At 41.4% G+C, this 17,291-nt stretch overlaps 1 pseudogene; it reads right to left on the minus strand.

The window, feature by feature from the left end:
* Window positions 1–2,032: 2,032 nt before the first annotated feature.
* On the minus strand, window positions 2,033–2,131 carry LOC130466540 (uncharacterized; annotated as a pseudogene).
* Between the last annotated feature and the right edge of the window lie 15,160 nt (window positions 2,132–17,291).

The following is a 17,291-nucleotide window of genomic DNA, read 5'->3' on the forward strand; positions in this document are numbered from 1 at the left end:
TTTTTATGTGTCAAACGTTCTCTTAGGAGCCGTTTCTAGTACTGATGTTTGTTATTGAGTGTGGCTTGAGTTTCAGGTTTGATTATGAGAAATTGGTCTTTTTAGACCCGTTTCATGTTGATCTATGCCACTATATGAGCCCGAGGAAGTTTGGGACCTTCATCGTCGACATTCGGGAGCCTTGGATGCTTATGGTTGAGCCCCGGGAGTTAGACTCGGTGATATGGGCGAGTTATATTGAGGATTGCAAATCTCCCTGGAAGTTGAGGGCGAAATGCAACCATCGGGCGGTTTAGGAGCAAATAAAACTCATCAACGCGCGCCCGATCGGGCACAGCTCGCCCAATCCGGATCGGGCGGTCATCCGTAAGATAATGTGTAGAGTTCGCAATCCGCCCGATCGGGCTGACTATCGACTGCATCGCCCGATCGGGCGACGCCAACCCCCTGCACTTATGCGCGTGTTTTCTTTCCGGTTTTTGGCTTGTATTTTGGGCAAACTATAAATACTAGCCCCTTATATTTTTAGAGGCACCTTATTTTTTTCTACTATCAAACACTTAGTTTATTTTCCTAAGCTTAGTTTTCTCTCTAATTTGTTCCAAACACTTAGTTTTATTTCCAATTAAAAGTTCAACTTTAGTATTCCATTGTTCTTCAATTAGGTATTATTTTCTTACTTTGATTTATTACTTTGCTTCAATTATGCTTTCAATTAATATGCTTGCTTTGTTTATTGATAATATGTGTGAGTAGTTTAATTTCTAGGGTTTGGGGATCCATGAATTAATATGATGGGATTTTGAATAATTGTGATTATTGACATTGTGATTAATTCCTATTGATTGGTTTATTCCACTATTCAATTAGATTTGCGCAGGTTTAATTGTGTAGTTATGCAATATCAAGTTAAAATTCGAGAGATGCAATTTGATGTTTAGGCTTGTGTCAATAGGTAGAATTGGGATTAATAAGTAGCGAGAGCCCGTTAATTCTAAGTCTATGACTAGTATCGATTCGAGAGAGCATGCTAGTCTAATTAATTACTTTGTTGATTATCGTGATTGTTCATTGTCCTGGATTGTTAATTGCTGGTGAACCTATGCCCTAGATTCCCTTAATATATTGATTCGTACTTATTTAATTATCGTTCGTAGTAATAGTTTACAAACAATCAACCAAATCTTGTTCCCAATAGTTTAGTTTAATTAATTAATAGTAGGAAGAACGCCTGTCTCCCTGTGGATTCGATCCTGACTTCCCTTGCTACCTAGCTAGTGGACCTTAGGTTATTTTTGATTAGGTAATACGACTTTATCTTATCAAATTTCGGCGCCGTTTCCGGGGAGACGGTTTTATTTTCTGTTATTAATTGTTTTTCTAGATTATTGTCTGTTATTTCTCAAGGGACTCCCGTTCCTTGAGATCGGATCTCACGATTGTTTTCTAGTTTTTGCTTGTTTATGCCCAGGACTGTCCATACCAGCGATCTGACTTCGTTTGATCCTGAACCTGAACGGACCTTTCGTAGACGGCATAGATTCGTTAAACAGTTGAGAGACTATTCTGAATCTGAATCCGACTATCTGATTAGCAATCTATTCCATACAGATTCAGAGATGGGTGACCAAGCACCACCACCGCCACCCCCACTTATGTCAAGGCTTACAGACTATTCTAAACCAAGTCTGTCTATGCTTCCCAAAGCAATCATGCCTTCCATTGCGGTCGAGAATTTCAAGATCGAACCCCAGCTGATAAACATGATCGAGAGACACCAATTCGGTGGGGAAAAGGGTGAAGATCCTAATCTCCATATTCAGTCTTTCATTCAGTAGTGTGCCACCATTAAGCAGAAGAATTTAATACCGGAGCAGACTATGGAAATACTCTTTCCATTTTCATTGAGTGGGAATGCAAAGCTATGGATTAATAGTCTCAACCGCGCAACTATGAAAATCACCGATTGGAATTCTTTGGCCCTTGCATTCTATGTTAAATATTTCCCACCTGAGAAGACAGCTCGTCTAAGGGGCCAGATATTAGGTATCTATCAACAAGCAGATGAGAGTTTGTTCGAGGTTTGGGAAAGATTCAAGGACTTGCAAAGAGAGTGCCCACACCATGGTTTGGATGACTGGTTCCTGGTTCAGCAGTTCTATAATGGTCTGGGTAATGAGTCTAGGTGTCTTTTGGATTCAGCTGCCAGTGGGAGATATATGCAACTGGAGGTGCCTAGAGCTTTAGAGGTGATTGAAGAGATGGCCATCCATAGTGCCCAATATGGGAATCCTAGAGGTTTTGCCGATCATGGTGTTAAGCATGAGATGAACTCTATTGAACAACTAACTGCTCAGCTAACTGCTTTACATCACAAGCTGGAAAATATGCAAAACGCATCTTCCCAAGCCACCCAACAAGCTAGTGTCGCTGCAATGAGTGCTCAGTTGGCCAATGTGTGTAATAGTTGTGGGATGCAAGGTCATTATGCACCGGAATGAAGGAAATATGTCCTTCACCCAAGGTGCATTAAGTCTAATACCAAGGTTCAGATTAATTGCGAACAATTAATTCAGTGAGATCAAGTGATCGGAACAGCTAGCTGGAGCAATGCTTCCGATCAGTGAGTTCTAATGGATATTGAACTCACAACTTACTCTTGACTGAACCTACAAGGTCACACCAATGACACATAACATATCACCGGATTAAATGAATCGGAAATTCATTTAATAGCTTTTCGGGATTTAAGTTGGAAACGTATTATACGATACGACCTTGCATCGGAATCATATATCGTATCGCGAATATTCGTAAGCTAGGCGAAACGAATAAATCGTATCGCACGACGGTGATTCGTCGTATACGAAACGATAAATAATATATCGGAAATATATTAAACGCGAATACGAAGAGCGGCCCACGAGCCGAGTGCACGAAGCACTCGAGGCCCATGGGCGCGCGCTAGGCGGCAAGCAAAGGCCAAGGCAACACGGCAGCGCTGGCCCATGGGCGAGCGGAGCTTCGCGTGTACGCGCGGGCCTGTGCAGCGACACAGCCACAGCAGCGAGGCCCATGGCCCAGCGCGCTGTGCTTGTCTCACGCGTGGCTTGCTTGCCGGACTTGCCTCCGGGCTTGGTCGGTTAGTAAGGTTATGTAAATAACCTTATGACCTAATTTCCAACTTACTGCAATCACAATTCAGATTACTCAAAACCCTAGAGACACAAAGAACCCTAATTCTCTCTGTGCCTCCAAAGTGAGTTCTTCCCAAAAGGCAAAGTATCTTGATTAATTGTCTAAGCTACGATTATCAAGACGGATCTGATCGTTTCGGTGAACCAAGTAAAAGAACGACAATTGGAGTTCTTTGTTCGTGTTCGTTGATGGATTATTGTGGAAAACACGCTTCGAATGTAAGTATGCTTAATCTGTGCTTTATACATGTTTCCTGGCTTTGGGGATTGTTCCACACATGTTATTATGTTTAACTGTATTCCCCTACAGTGGTATCATGAGCCTTATGTATTCAAAGCATGAATTAGAATGATTATTATTGTTTTTGCATTGTCGAAATTTTTGGAATTTTTGTTGATTTTTCGGAATTTTTTCGAATTATGGGATTAATTGCGAACTTGGCAGTTCCGAAATCAAAAATATTCGCTTTTTCGATTTTTAAAACCCTAATCTGATGGAAAACAATTTTCTAAGGTCAACTCATGAGAATAGAATTGCAAAAACAGGCCTCGAAGCATCAGTTTTTGGGCGTTTTTGTTAATTTTTCATTAAAAATTAAATGTGTCGGACAGTAATTCAATTGAAATTTCAACCTAAGCTACTCGGAATTGCTAGAAATTATGACACAATGTTTCTGGGTACATGCTTGATCTATGGTAAAAATTTCAGATTTTTCCGATAAGTATAAACCCTAATTTTTCCTTTCCCCAATTCGTAAAATTTACAACCCTAATTGAATTTTAATTAATTTTGGATTAATAATTCGGTTAATTGGGGAAGAGGATATAATTTCATGGGTCACTGGCTAATTTTAAAAATTATTGGATTAAAATTTTGAATGGTTTCGTTAATTTTAATCGCACTTAAACCAAATTATTAATAATCTGAAATTTAATTGTTTATGAACGATATAAAGTTTCGGATTTTATTAATTAAAAGTTCAAACTTTAAAGTTGATTCGATCGTTCTTAAAAGTTTGAATATTGTTAGCCCTTGATTTATTAATTTTACGAAATTGGATTGTCGTTAAAGTTTATTAAATCGTTAAAAATCGTTGTTTTTCAAAAATTAAATCGTAAACTTTTTGAAAAATAAAATTAATGCAGGTTCGTGAATTAAATTTAATTTTAATTAAGTTGGTCCGTTTTACGACCCAAAAACACGAACATGGGCATGATGGAAGTATGGCTCGTCGAGCCATACGAGGCCATTGTGCTCGCCGCGCCATGCGACACGGGCAGCAGCACAAGGCTGCGTGCCTCGTGCGCACTAGGCAAGGAAGGGGCAGGCATGTTGCTTGCGGGGCTGCGACGAAGCAAGCACAAGGCTTGCGACGCCAGCACACTCGACGCACAACACACACGCAGCGCAGGGGCAGCTAGGCTGCGGGTACGCGATGCGTGCGCGCGAGCGAGCGATGGGACGCGAGCGATGGGGCGGAGCGCGCGGGCAGTGCTCGTGTGCTCCTGGGACTCTCGCACGATGGGGGGGGGGCGCGCGGGCAGTGCTCGTGTGCTCTTGGGCCTCTCGCACGACGGGCTGGGCGCAAGCCTAGGCCGTTTAATTGAACTTTTTTTATGAATCGTTTAATTAGTTGGGCTTCGTATATTTGCATTAATTTGGGCTAACGGGATATTTAATTTAATATTTTATTTGCTTGGGCCGGGCCGCGAGTTTTAATTTAATATTTCATAATTAATTATCCGGAATAATTATTGGTTTGAGTGGGAGCCACTAAATGAAATAAAAATGAAATAATTATTTTAATTGTTTCGTAGGTCGCATTATTTTAATTAAATTCAATTTTAATTAGAATAAAGTCTAAGGATTAATAATTTGGAAATTGATTAATCTTTTAGGACGCTTTTATGTGAACGTGAATTTTAATTAATTCACGTAAATACTTGCATATTTACATGGGCCATTCGTTTTAGCATACGAATGGGTGAATGCGTAGAATATATATTTTATGCAATGCAGGTACTCCAAGTGACTAGTATGGCCAAATTTAGGATAGTTAAATACGGTCTGCGCACCGTTCTATCTTTGAATGTAAAGTTTTAAATATGGTCTGCGTACCATGGAAATTTTGATGTAATTTATTATTTTCAAGTACTTCTAGTTTGGAACTTTAAGTTAGCATTTGAACAAAGATTCAAGACGATGCCAAGCTAACAATGAGGTGATGAAGATTGGATGCTTCAAGACAAGAAGTTTTGGGCCATACTAGATCACCAATTCTTTATGCAATTTAATATATATATTATGCGTGAATGTATGAATGTGTGTATGCTTTGCATGAACAGGTTGTTTCCTATGAATCGATTAGTTTTAAGTTCACTAAATAATCGAACCAACATAGAAACAACTAGGTCCAAGTAATATTGAGTTTTAAAAATTGCCTTCCAAATCAACACTTACAAAAATCTAGGGATCTAAGATAGTAGGTTTACGCTAAAGCGAGGTGCTATTTTAGTTGACTTAGGTGGTAAGGCGTCCTAAAGGAGCACGTTGATTGTGGTTACAACTCAAACAACAATGGCATTAAGTTGTGGCAATGGGATAAATTATGGCATTAATTTATTAACCAAGAGTAATTTGGAGATTACTAGCAATAGGTTTGCTTACCTAAAATCTTAAACTACTTAAGACATGCTAAAGCTGCTTAAGGATTTAGGACTTTTGGGGTCTTGGAATCGTTTCATTCATTTCGGACCATGTTTTTGCTTTTTGCATGAATGAAATGTTTTTAATAACTTTAATGATTGCATGTTTTGCTTTTATTTCAAAGTTATTGAATTGTATGAATGGTTATTTATTGCAAATTCTTTTCGATTGTAGTAATCAAAATGGTCCCAAACATAAGAACAATCATATCATCTGAAATTCTGGATGTCGAGTTAGACTTGACTAATTTTCTTGAATGGAAAGGGAAACTTGTCGAAGTTTTGAAAGTTAATGGCATACATTATGTCATTGAACAACCTTTCCCTAGCTATGATGCGCGAGGAATGACTCCTGAAAGGTACAGAAGTTGGGCACTTCACAAGTTCCTTGTCACGGAGTTCATCCTTAAGTCTATCCCTGAGAGTTGGAGAGGGAGGTTCATTACTTTAGAACCTCAAGCTCTCCTAAGTAGACTCGAGGATAAGTGTGCGGGTTTTCGACCCTCGTGCCAAACTGGTGGCAATAGGGTTGACGAATTGGCTAATTCGATGAGCAATCTCAAGCTCGTAACCCCACGCAAGTCGTGCCTAGAAATCGAACTTCTGGAGGCACAAAGGCGCATCTACTCTGTCAAGATGGACAAAAACACATCAATTCGGTCTCATGTGGATATGATGTCTGGATTATTTTTCACAATTGAGAGACTTGGTGGTTCCATCAAAGAGTCGGTAGCTATTGCACTAGTGCTGAATTCTCTTCATAAGGATTAGAGGGTTTTAAGATGCACTATCTCTTTCATCAGAAAGAGAGCACATTCTCTGAACTTGTGGAATTACTCATGAAATGCGAGAAAATCCTGAAGTTCAATCAAGACCCTTTGAATGTGAGGTGCACTAAATTCAAGAAAATAGGCAAGGGGAAGAAAAGCAAGGCTGCATCTTTGTCCACTCCAGGAGGGCATCTTGGCGCCTTCTAAGAGCAAGATGAAGAGGAATGCTTCTCCTTCCACATCGCAATGCTTCAATTGTAATGAAATTGGTCATTACAAGCGAGATTGCCCCAAACTAAAGGAAGAGAAGAAGGACGGAAACGTTGCTTCTCCTTCAGGTATGTATGTTATACATTGTAATCTAGCTAATTCTATTTCTTGGGTATTAGATACTGGTTGTGGCTCACACTTATGTTCCAATCCACAGGGACTAAGGAGAAGTAGAAAGCTTGATAAAGGCGAGATGGATCTACGCGTGGGAAATGGAGCACGGATTGCTGCATTAGCCGTAGGATCTTATTTTATTTCTTTGCCTAGTGGGTTTGTTTTGAAACTAGAAAACTGTTACTATGTTCCTAGTATCACCAGAAACATCATTTCCGTTTCAAGTTTGGATTCTAAAGGTTTTAGTTTTCAATTTAAAGACAATAGTTGTTCTTTTGCTTTGAATGGAATGTTTTATGGTTCTGCACAACAAGAAAACGGTCTTTATGTGCTAGATACGAGCAAACACATTTATAACATAAATACCAAAAAGGCTAAAACTGGTGATTCGGATCTCACATTTCTGTGGCATTGTCGATTAGGCCATATAAACATAAAGCGCATGGAATTACTTCAACGGAAAGGAATTCTAGAATCATTCGACTTAGAGAAGATTGATCAATGCGAATCTTGTTTACTTGGCAAAATGACAAAGTAACCTTTCTCAAAGGTGGGAGAAAGAGCAAGCGAACTACTAGGGCTAATACATACAGACGTATGTGGGCCTATGAGTACGAAAGCTAGAGGTGAGTTCAGCTATTTCATAACGTTTACGGACGACTTCAGTAGATATGGTTATATTTACTTAATGAAGCACAAGTCTGAATCGTTTGAGAAATTCAGAGAATTTCAAAATGAAGTAGAGAATCAACATGGCAAGAAATTCAAAGCTCTAAGATCGGATCGAGGAGGTGAATATCTTAGCCACGAGTTTGATGACCATCTAAAAGAATGCAGTATTCTTTCTGAATTGACTGCTCCGGGGACACCTCAATGGAATGGAGTGTCGGAACGGAGAAATAGGACCTTACTCGATATGGTCAGGTCAATGATGGGTCAGGCCGAACTTCCTTTACAGTTCTGGGGACATGCGTTGCAAACTGCAGCACTCACACTGAATCGTGCTCCGTCAAAAGCTGTTGAAAAGACTCCATACGAATTATGGACTGGGAAACTTCCAAAGTTGTCTTTTCTGAAGATTTGGGGTTCCGAAGCATATGTCAAGCGATTAATTTTGGACAAGCTACAACCTAAATCTGACAAATGTTTCTTCGTTGGGTATCCAAAAGAAACTATGGGGTATTACTTCTACAACAAGTCAGACAACAAGGTATTCGTTGCTCGTGACGGTGTCTTTTTAGAAAGAAATCATATTTCCAAATTGACAAGTGGGAGAATAATAGACCTCGAAGAGATTCGAGACGAACAACGAACTCAGAACTCTTTAGAAGCAGTTCAAGTTGATGAACCTCCAAGGTCTTTAGAAGAGCCAGTGGGAGTAGTTCCTCAAAACGTTGTTGCCCCTCGTAGGTCAAATAGAACTATTTTTCAGCCGGACAGATGGACAGGCGTACTCTTGACTGAAAAACTTAGACGTTCTCATATTGGATAGTGATGAACCTTTGACTTACAAGCAAGCTATGACGAACCCAAGCTCCATTAAATGGTTAGAGGCTATGCAATCTGAAATAGACTCCATGTCTGAAAATCAAGTCTGGGATTTGGTTGATTTGCCGGATGGGTTCACACCTATCGGATGCAAATGGGTCTTCAAATTGAAGAAAGACAAAGATGGAATTGTATACATATACAAGGCTAGATTGGTAGCAAAAGTTTTCAGGCAAGTTCACGGCGTTGACTACGATGAAACCTTTTCTCCAGTCGCGATGCTTAAGTCTATTCGGATAATCCTTGCGATTGCCGGTTTTCATGACTATGAAATATGGCAAATGGATGTCAAAACTGCCTTCTTGAACGGTGTTCTTGAAGAGACTGTGTTCATGACACAGCCGGAGGGTTTTGTCGATCAAAAGAACCAAGGAAAGGTATGCAAGCTTAAGAAGTCCATCTACGGACTAAAGCAGGCATCAAGGAGTTGGAATAAACGATTTGATGAAGCAGTCAATAAGTTTGGGTTCATCAAGAATCAGGACGAATCTTGTGTATACAAGAAGGTCAGTGGGAGTAAAATTGCATTCCTAGTCTTGTATGTTGACGACATACTGCTTATTGGAAACGACATTCCTATGTTGGAGTCTGTAAAGACTTGGCTCGGGAAGTGTTTCTCAATCAAGGAATTAGGAGAGGCACAGTACATATTGGGCATCAAGATCTATAGGGATAGATCTAAAAGGATGATTGGACTAAGCCAAAGCACTTACATTGACAAAGTGCTAGCTAGGTTCAATATGATGGAAGCCAAGAGAGGCCATCTACCCATGTCACATGGCGTATATCTAAGCAAGAATCAGTGTCCCGAAATATCTGATGAGCGTAGAAAGATGAGTGGAATTCCATAAGCTTCGGCTATTGGATCCATCATGTATGCTATGATTTGTACAAGGCCGGATGTTTCGTTCGCACTCAATGCAACGAACAGGTACCAGTCAGAACCAGGTGAGGCGCATTGGACTGCTGCCAAGAACATCCTAAAGTACCTGAAAAGGACCAAGGATCAGTTTCTGGTTTATGGTGGTACAGATGAGTTGATTGTTAAGGGATATACGGACGCAAGCTTTCAAACCGACAAAGATGATTTCAAATCACAGTCTGGGTTTGTGGTCTGCCTCAACGGCGGAGCAGTAAGTTGGAAAAGTGCTAAGCAAAGCACTATTGCGGATTCTACAACTGAAGCCGAGTACATTGCTGCCTCAGAAGCAGCAAAGGAAGCTGTTTGGATTCGGAAGTTCATCGAAGAACTTGGTGTTGTCCCCTCCAAGCACGTACTGCGGCGATTTCATATACTTCGAGAGATCGTTGAAAGAAAGGAAATCGAGATTTGCAAGGTTGGAACTAACGACAACGTCGTGGATCCATTGACTAAACCGTTGCCACAAGTGAAACACAGCGCACATGTAGCAACCATGGGAATCAAGCATGTTGGAGAATGGCTTTGATTTTCTAAGTATTGTTTTAGAACATCTGTTAGATCTATTTTTAAAACAATTGGTTTAACCATTTCATATTTATGAAATTTATTGTTTCATATTCATTTAATTGTGGTTTAGAATTAAATGATAAGTCCATGTGATTCAAATCATTCAAATGGGATGTCAAGATGGATTCTTTGACAAAGAAACACCCATAAGTGATCTTGAATATTGAAGTCACAAAGGATCCCTAATCCAGGTCATTGAAAGGTGGACGACCAATGACTAATGAAGATTAGATTGCAAATAGATTACTTAGTTCTGTTTCTTGAACTAGAGTGACTGGATGTCAGAATCTTTTGCATAGATACTTATTGGATCTTATATCGGATTGACCATGAGAACGCTTTAAGAGATTAAAGTCATGTCATAGGTAGTTCTCATTAATGGTGATTAGAAACCGTTCCTCAGAACATGAGCGATTATGTCTGCTCGTTTGAGAATTAGTTCGCTTTGATACTAGCTAAACGTCGCACCGTAAAAGGAGGCTATAAAAGCAGTTATTGGGCGTACTATGAATCAAAGTGAGTGTTCATAGATTGCAAGAATGGATTGTCCTCCTATCTTTGATAGGATATGGTGTTGTTGTGTAACAAGGCCTCTCGAAGAGTTAAATACTGTAAAATGCATGGCCGTGCTCAGAATGGTTAGGCTTAACCTTCTGCAAAAGTTTGACAGTTGAACTCTGTAATCCGAGAAACACTTCTGGACCTAATAAGGATGGCTTGGATCTTACCTTATGTTTAGTAAGTAACACTAAGCGACAAAGGAATGTGGATGCACACTTGTCTGAATGACAAGTGGGAGATTGAAGGAAATATGTCCTTCACCCAAGGTGCATTAAGTCTAATACCAAGGTTCAGATTAATTGCGAACAATTAATTCAGTGAGATCAAGTGATCGGAACAGCTAGCTGGAGCAATGCTTCCGATCAGTGAGTTCTAATGGATATTGAACTCACAACTTACTCTTGACTGAACCTACAAGGTCACACCAATGACACGTAACAGATCACCGGATTAAATGAATCGGAAATTCATTTAATAGCTTTTCGGGATTTAAGTTGAAAACGTATTATACGATACGACCTTGCATCGGAATCGTATATTGTATCGCGAATATTCGTAAGCTAGGCGAAACGAATAAATCGTATCGTACGACGGTGATTCGTCGTATACGAAACGATAAATAATATATCGGAAATATATTAAACGCGAATACGAAGAGTGGCCCACAAGCCGAGTGCACGAAGCACTCGAGGCCCATGGGCGCGCGCTAGGCGAGCAAGCAAAGGCCAAGGCAACAAGGCAGTGATGGCCCATGGCCAAGCGGAGCTGCGCGTGTGCGCGCGGGCCTGTGCAGCGACACAACCACATCAGCGAGGCCCATGGCCCAGCGCGCTGTGCTTGTCTCACGCGTGGCTTGCTGGCCGGCCTTGCCTCCGGGCTTGGTCGGTTAGTAAGGTTATGTAAATAACCTTATGACCTAATTTCCAACTTACTGCAATCACAATTCAGATTACTCAAAGCCCTAGAGACACAGAGAACCCTAATTCTCTCTGTGCCTCCAAAGTGAGTTCTTCCCAAAAGGCAAAGTATCTTGATTAATTGTCTAAGCTACGATTATCAAGACGGATCTGATCGTGTCGGTGAACCAAAAAGAGGAACGACAATTGGAGTTCTTTGTTCGTGTTCGTTGACGGATTATTGTGGAAAACACGCTTCGAATGTAAGTATGCTTAATCTGTGCTTTATACATGTTTCCTGGCTTTGGGGATTGTTCCGCACATGTTATTATGTTTAACTGTATTCCCCTACACGGATTGCAGGAGCTTTATTGAACAATGCAATGCATTCCAGGCCTACAAGCAGAACAATCCGTACTCCAACTCATACAATGAGGGGTATAAAAACAACCCCCTATTATCATATAGGAGTACTAATGTTCAGAACCCCCACCAGATTCAACACCCTCCACCACCACAACAACCTTACCAACCACCACCACAGCAACCCTACTAACCGCGGAGTAACTACAACCCACAGCCTAGTGGACCACCTAGTTTTCCTCCACAACCTCAACCCACACAACCTTATCCCATGCTTGTAGGGATGAGGAATATGATGTTGGAATTGCTCAGATCTCTGAGCGAAAAAGATGCCAAAATCGATGCCCTCACTGCTCATAACAAGATCATGGATAAACAGTTGGTACAAATGGCTACTGCTCTTGCAGAGAGACCCAGAGGTCAACTCCCTTCACAACTTCTGACCAGAGAGTCTGTAAATGATGTCACTTTGCGGAGTGGATATGAGTATGATGGGCCACCTATGACTATAGAGGAAGGGGTTGAAGTATCTGTTAGTGGTGTTGTGCCAAGAGAAAGTGAGAAGGTGGTCGAGGATAAGGAAGCTGACACAAGGGTTGAGAAGAACGTTGAGATATAAGTTCCACCTATCAAACTTCCCTTCCCTCATCGTCAGCTAAAGAACAAGCTAGACAACCAGTTTGGTAAGTTCTTAGAAGTGGTAAAGAATCTGCAGGTAACGGTCCCTTTCACTGAATTAATTACTCAAGTACCTGCATATGCTAAATACATGAAAGACATCTTGACTAGGAAGAGAGCATTTAGTGAGGTGGAGACTGTTGCATTTACTGAAGAGTGCAGTGCCTTACTACAAAATAAGTCTCCACCCAAGTTGAAGGACCCCGGGAGTTTCTCTATCCCGTGTAATATTGGCAACCTTTTTATTGACAAAGCCTTATGTGATTTAGGTGCCAGTGTTAGTGTCATGCCCCTGTCTGTATGTACTAAGTTGAACATGGGTGATTTAAAAGTTACCAACATAACTCTGCAAATGGCTGATAGATCTGTAAAATACCCCCTAGGTGTTTTAGAAGATGTGCCTGTTAAAGTAGGTAAATTTTTTATTCCTGTTGATTTTGTTTTTTTAGACATGGAAGAGGATAGGCAAATTCCTATTATTTTAGGTCGACCCTTCCTACACACTGCGGGGGCAATTATAGATGTCAAGAATGGCAAACTGACTTTAAATGTGGGGGATGACAAAGTCACTTTCAATTTAACCCAAGTTGCTAGAAGCCCGATGGTAGAAGAGTCATGTTTTGGAGTCAATGTTTCTAATGATTATTTTAATACTGAATTGACTCACACTAACTCTAATAACTCCTCGGAGAAAGCGCATGTTTCAAATTGTTTTGCAGGTGGAGGTGATCGGAGTGTGAACCCCTTAACATGGGTTCGAAAGAAGGCACGGGTTGATGATGCTGCAACCCAAAAGGCCGAAAGTTCTGTAAACGGTGGGCACCGTATTCATGATCGAGGTCGTGGTCTGTCACTCCCCGCACCACATAGCTCACCCAAGGCAATCGATGTGACACCAGATGGCACCATCTTTGGTGCCCCCATTCGATGAGCTGTCGTGGCTCTCATTCCTTTCCTGTCGATTGTCTACGCATAAACGGAGATTGTGTAATGGGGACATTGCATCAATCTAATAGGGGATGAGTATTTCATTATCCATTTATTGCTTTCCGTGGTATAATTTTTTATTTCAATTTTTTTTTTTTTGTGTTTTAGTATACCTTTTGATCAAGTGTGTGTTTCAGTGTAGCCTTTGGTATTGGAGAGGCGAGATGAGGGTATTTTACGGTTTTGGTGTTTAATGTTATGCAGGTCTAAGGCTCAAAGTTCGAAAAACTTAAATAAAGAAAAACGGACCAGCCTGCACTTCGCCCGACCCGGATCAGGCAAGGAGCGCCCGATCGGGCGCGTGTCGATTCAAAGAAAATTTTGGCAAATCGCCCGACCGGGCGACGGAGGCCCGATCGACACAAAAGGCGAGTGGTTTGCCCGATCGGGCGAAATTATTTTGCCCGATCGGGCGGTTGAGGAAAAGTTCGTGGAAAAGTCAAGGAAGAATTATGTGCAGAAAAAGTCAAGAAAAGAGGCATTCGCAAATCGCCCGATCCGGATCGGGCGCGCACGGATCAGAAGAAAAGGATCGCAAACCGCCCTATCGTGCGAAATGTTGCCCGATCGGGCGAAACGCGATTTCAGCGACAAATACACGGATTCCTCTTTCTTTCTTCACTTCATCTTCATCTTCAACCTAACTTTCTCTCACTTCCTCCATTAAACCCCAACCTCCAAAAACTTACAACCACCATATCTCCCTCAAATCTCCACCAAATTCACAAATCTTTTCACCAAAATCATCCTCTCACCATCCTCTACAACCTATACCCAACCGATTTCAGTTTCCTTCAATCTCCACAAAATCCCCAAATTCACCCAAAAAGCTCAAAAACCTCAAAAAATTCAGATTTTCAACCATGGGTGACCGACCAAGGAGGAATTGCACAAGGGTACCAAGGAATCAGCATGAAGCTTCGACGAGCCGAGCTCGAGAGCCGACACCACCACCTCCGCCGCCGCAATTTGAGCCCGACACGGATTTTCCGGATGTCATTTTCATTTCGGAGGGGCAACGAGCACGTTTCATCCACCTCAAACTGAGGGAGGTAATCCCTACTCGCTTTATTTGCCAAAAATCTTTACATGAAATGGGTATTGAAAGTGATGTCAAGTGCGTCTTTGTTGGTGTCGGAATGAGAAACATGTATAGCATGCTCCGTCTCACATTTAGACGGTTAACTCTGGAATTTTTGAGTAGTTTCAATGTGCGTAGAGATGGTTATCGAACCGTGTCGTCGGTTCAATTTCGTGTGATGAACCGAACTTACACCATGAGTTTAGTTGATTTTGGTAGGATTTTTGGGTTGTCTACCACCTATAGTAGGAAACCTAAGGAAACCCATAATAACTGTGAAATGTGGGGAAAGCTTACGGGTAATGCCAATCCCGGGAGTATGCAACATTTGCATGCTTCCAAGATACAACACCCGGTCCTTATTGTCTTCTACAGGTTTCTGGGATTTACGATCTTTGGTAGGGATGAGACCCAAAATATTAGGAGTACAGAGCTTGAGATTCTAGGTGGCTACGTTTTAGAAGGGGAGGATGGCTACAAAATGAACCTTGCACATCATATGGCCTCTCAATTCTATTCCATAGCCACTTCCACCCATACTACTCGCATTACCATTGGTGGTTTGATCACCCACATAGCCATGGCCACGGCCAACTTTACTGAGGCTAACCAGACTCCAGTTCTGGGTAGCAACCTACTTGACATGGCTTACTTTGCTGGACTCCGTCGGCTACAGGGGGAGCATGGGTTGTTTAGGCCGGGATCCATGTATTGGATGTTTGAGGGAAACAGGCTTTTCACCTTGCCTGGCCCTCAGGACCGCACTAGTTTCAGACCCGGTCAGGCTCATTACTTATATGTTGGATTTGGGCAAGAGCCTCAACCTAACCCCCAGCCTCAGCCTGACCCCCAGCCAGAGCCCCACCAGTACCAGCCAGAGCCTCGCACCTACTTTAGGAGGGGGCGTCGAGACGCGGGGAGGCCCCAGTGTGGCCCGGTAGTAGATGAGGAGCAGGGGTCCATTCATGAGCGGTGGAGCAGACTTGAGCTCGGTTTCCAGGATTTCGCAGCTGATCACCAGAGGACCATGTTCCCATTCTACGATCAGTATGTCAGGCAGGGCTACATTGCCCCAGATTATGAGCACCCTACTTGGTATACCTATCCCGCAGAGGGATATGGAGCCCCCGGTTCTATGGGTACCTTCACACCTACCCAGTACGGAGGGTTTGGAGCGGGTCCTAGCGGGCATGGTGGCAGAGATGATGGTGATGATGTTGATGATGATGGTGGCCATGGCCGTCACTGATGATGATGAGGATCGAGTTAGTTCGATACCCCTTGAGCCAATGAGGACATTGTCTGATTTGGTTTGAGGGGATTTCACATTACTTGTACATTGTAGGTATGTTTTTCTTTTCTTTTCGCATTTCTTTATTTTGGTGTGTTTCTTTGGTGTGTTTACTGCTTTGTAGAGTAGTTTATTACTTTGAAAAAAAAATATACAAAAATACGTTCTGATGAATACAATATCATGCTTCCCTGTGCCCCTTGAGCGAAAATTGTTTTGATTCTTGGTATTTGATGATGGGCAATGTAGATGTGTTAGCCATGATTTGATATTCGATTGCTTTGATGCCTTAACATGAGTCAACTCCGACTAACTACTTGTGGACTTGGGGCTTGACTAGTTGACTTGGTTAGGATGTGTGATAGCTTCCTGGTGTGTCATTGATTTTGAGTATTGGTTTGCAACTATTAGTAGTGTTTTATGACTCATATACATGCACATTGTGGAGGACAAAGGCATTTTTCTATTTAGGTAGCCTTCAGATGAATTTAGATATATTTGTTCCCTCTTTTTCTACCCATGTTGTGCTTGTGCCCTTTATTCGGTGACTAACCATATTACAAGCCCATGAAAACCCCATTGGTTACTAGTCCCAAGCCTACCTTGGGGGAGCTAATAGTAGTGAGGTGAGGGAGTTGTAGTGTGGTACATTTTGAGCATATTGAGTATTGAAAAGGGAAGTTCTTCTTATCATGATTGTTGTTGAAAAAAAATGAGCTGAAAAATGAATGAGATGAGGAGAATAAAAAAAAACTGTGAAGGTTCCAAAAGAAAAAAAAAAGAGAAAAAAAAAAGAGATTGAGCAAAAAAAAAAGAAAAAATCGTTATTCTCAAAATAATTCAAGCTTTTGTCACTCCGGTATTACAATTTCTTATCTTCATGAGTGATTGGTTATAATTGTGAAATCAAGGCAAGAAAGTATAGTGTGGTTTGTTTGTTGTTTTATTCATGTGTTGAGTGGGAGAGTTGTGGTCATCATTTGTGATTGATCATGGATTTGCTAGGATTTATGCTCCCCAAAGCCAAGGCTTTAAGCTCACTTTTTACCCAAATTTACCACACCCTTACCTAAGCCTATCATTACAAGCTTGAAAGACCTTCCGACCTTTGTGCATAGAGTTGTATTAATGTGAAAGTAGTTGTTTATCAATGCAAGTTATGACATGACACATTCCGAGTCGACTACTAGGTTGAGTGTATGTATTTCTAGACACACGAGTGTTGTGAGTTTGGGAGGGCATTGTTCACTTATATGTTGCGAACGGGTACATCTTTTATCCGCCACATAAATGAGTGACGAGTGTGTGAGCACTAGTCTTGAATTCCAATGTGCATTTGT

This window comes from Spinacia oleracea, chromosome 1 (assembly GCF_020520425.1).
Source record: "Spinacia oleracea cultivar Varoflay chromosome 1, BTI_SOV_V1, whole genome shotgun sequence".
In the NCBI taxonomy this organism is placed as follows: Eukaryota; Viridiplantae; Streptophyta; class Magnoliopsida; order Caryophyllales; family Amaranthaceae; genus Spinacia; species Spinacia oleracea.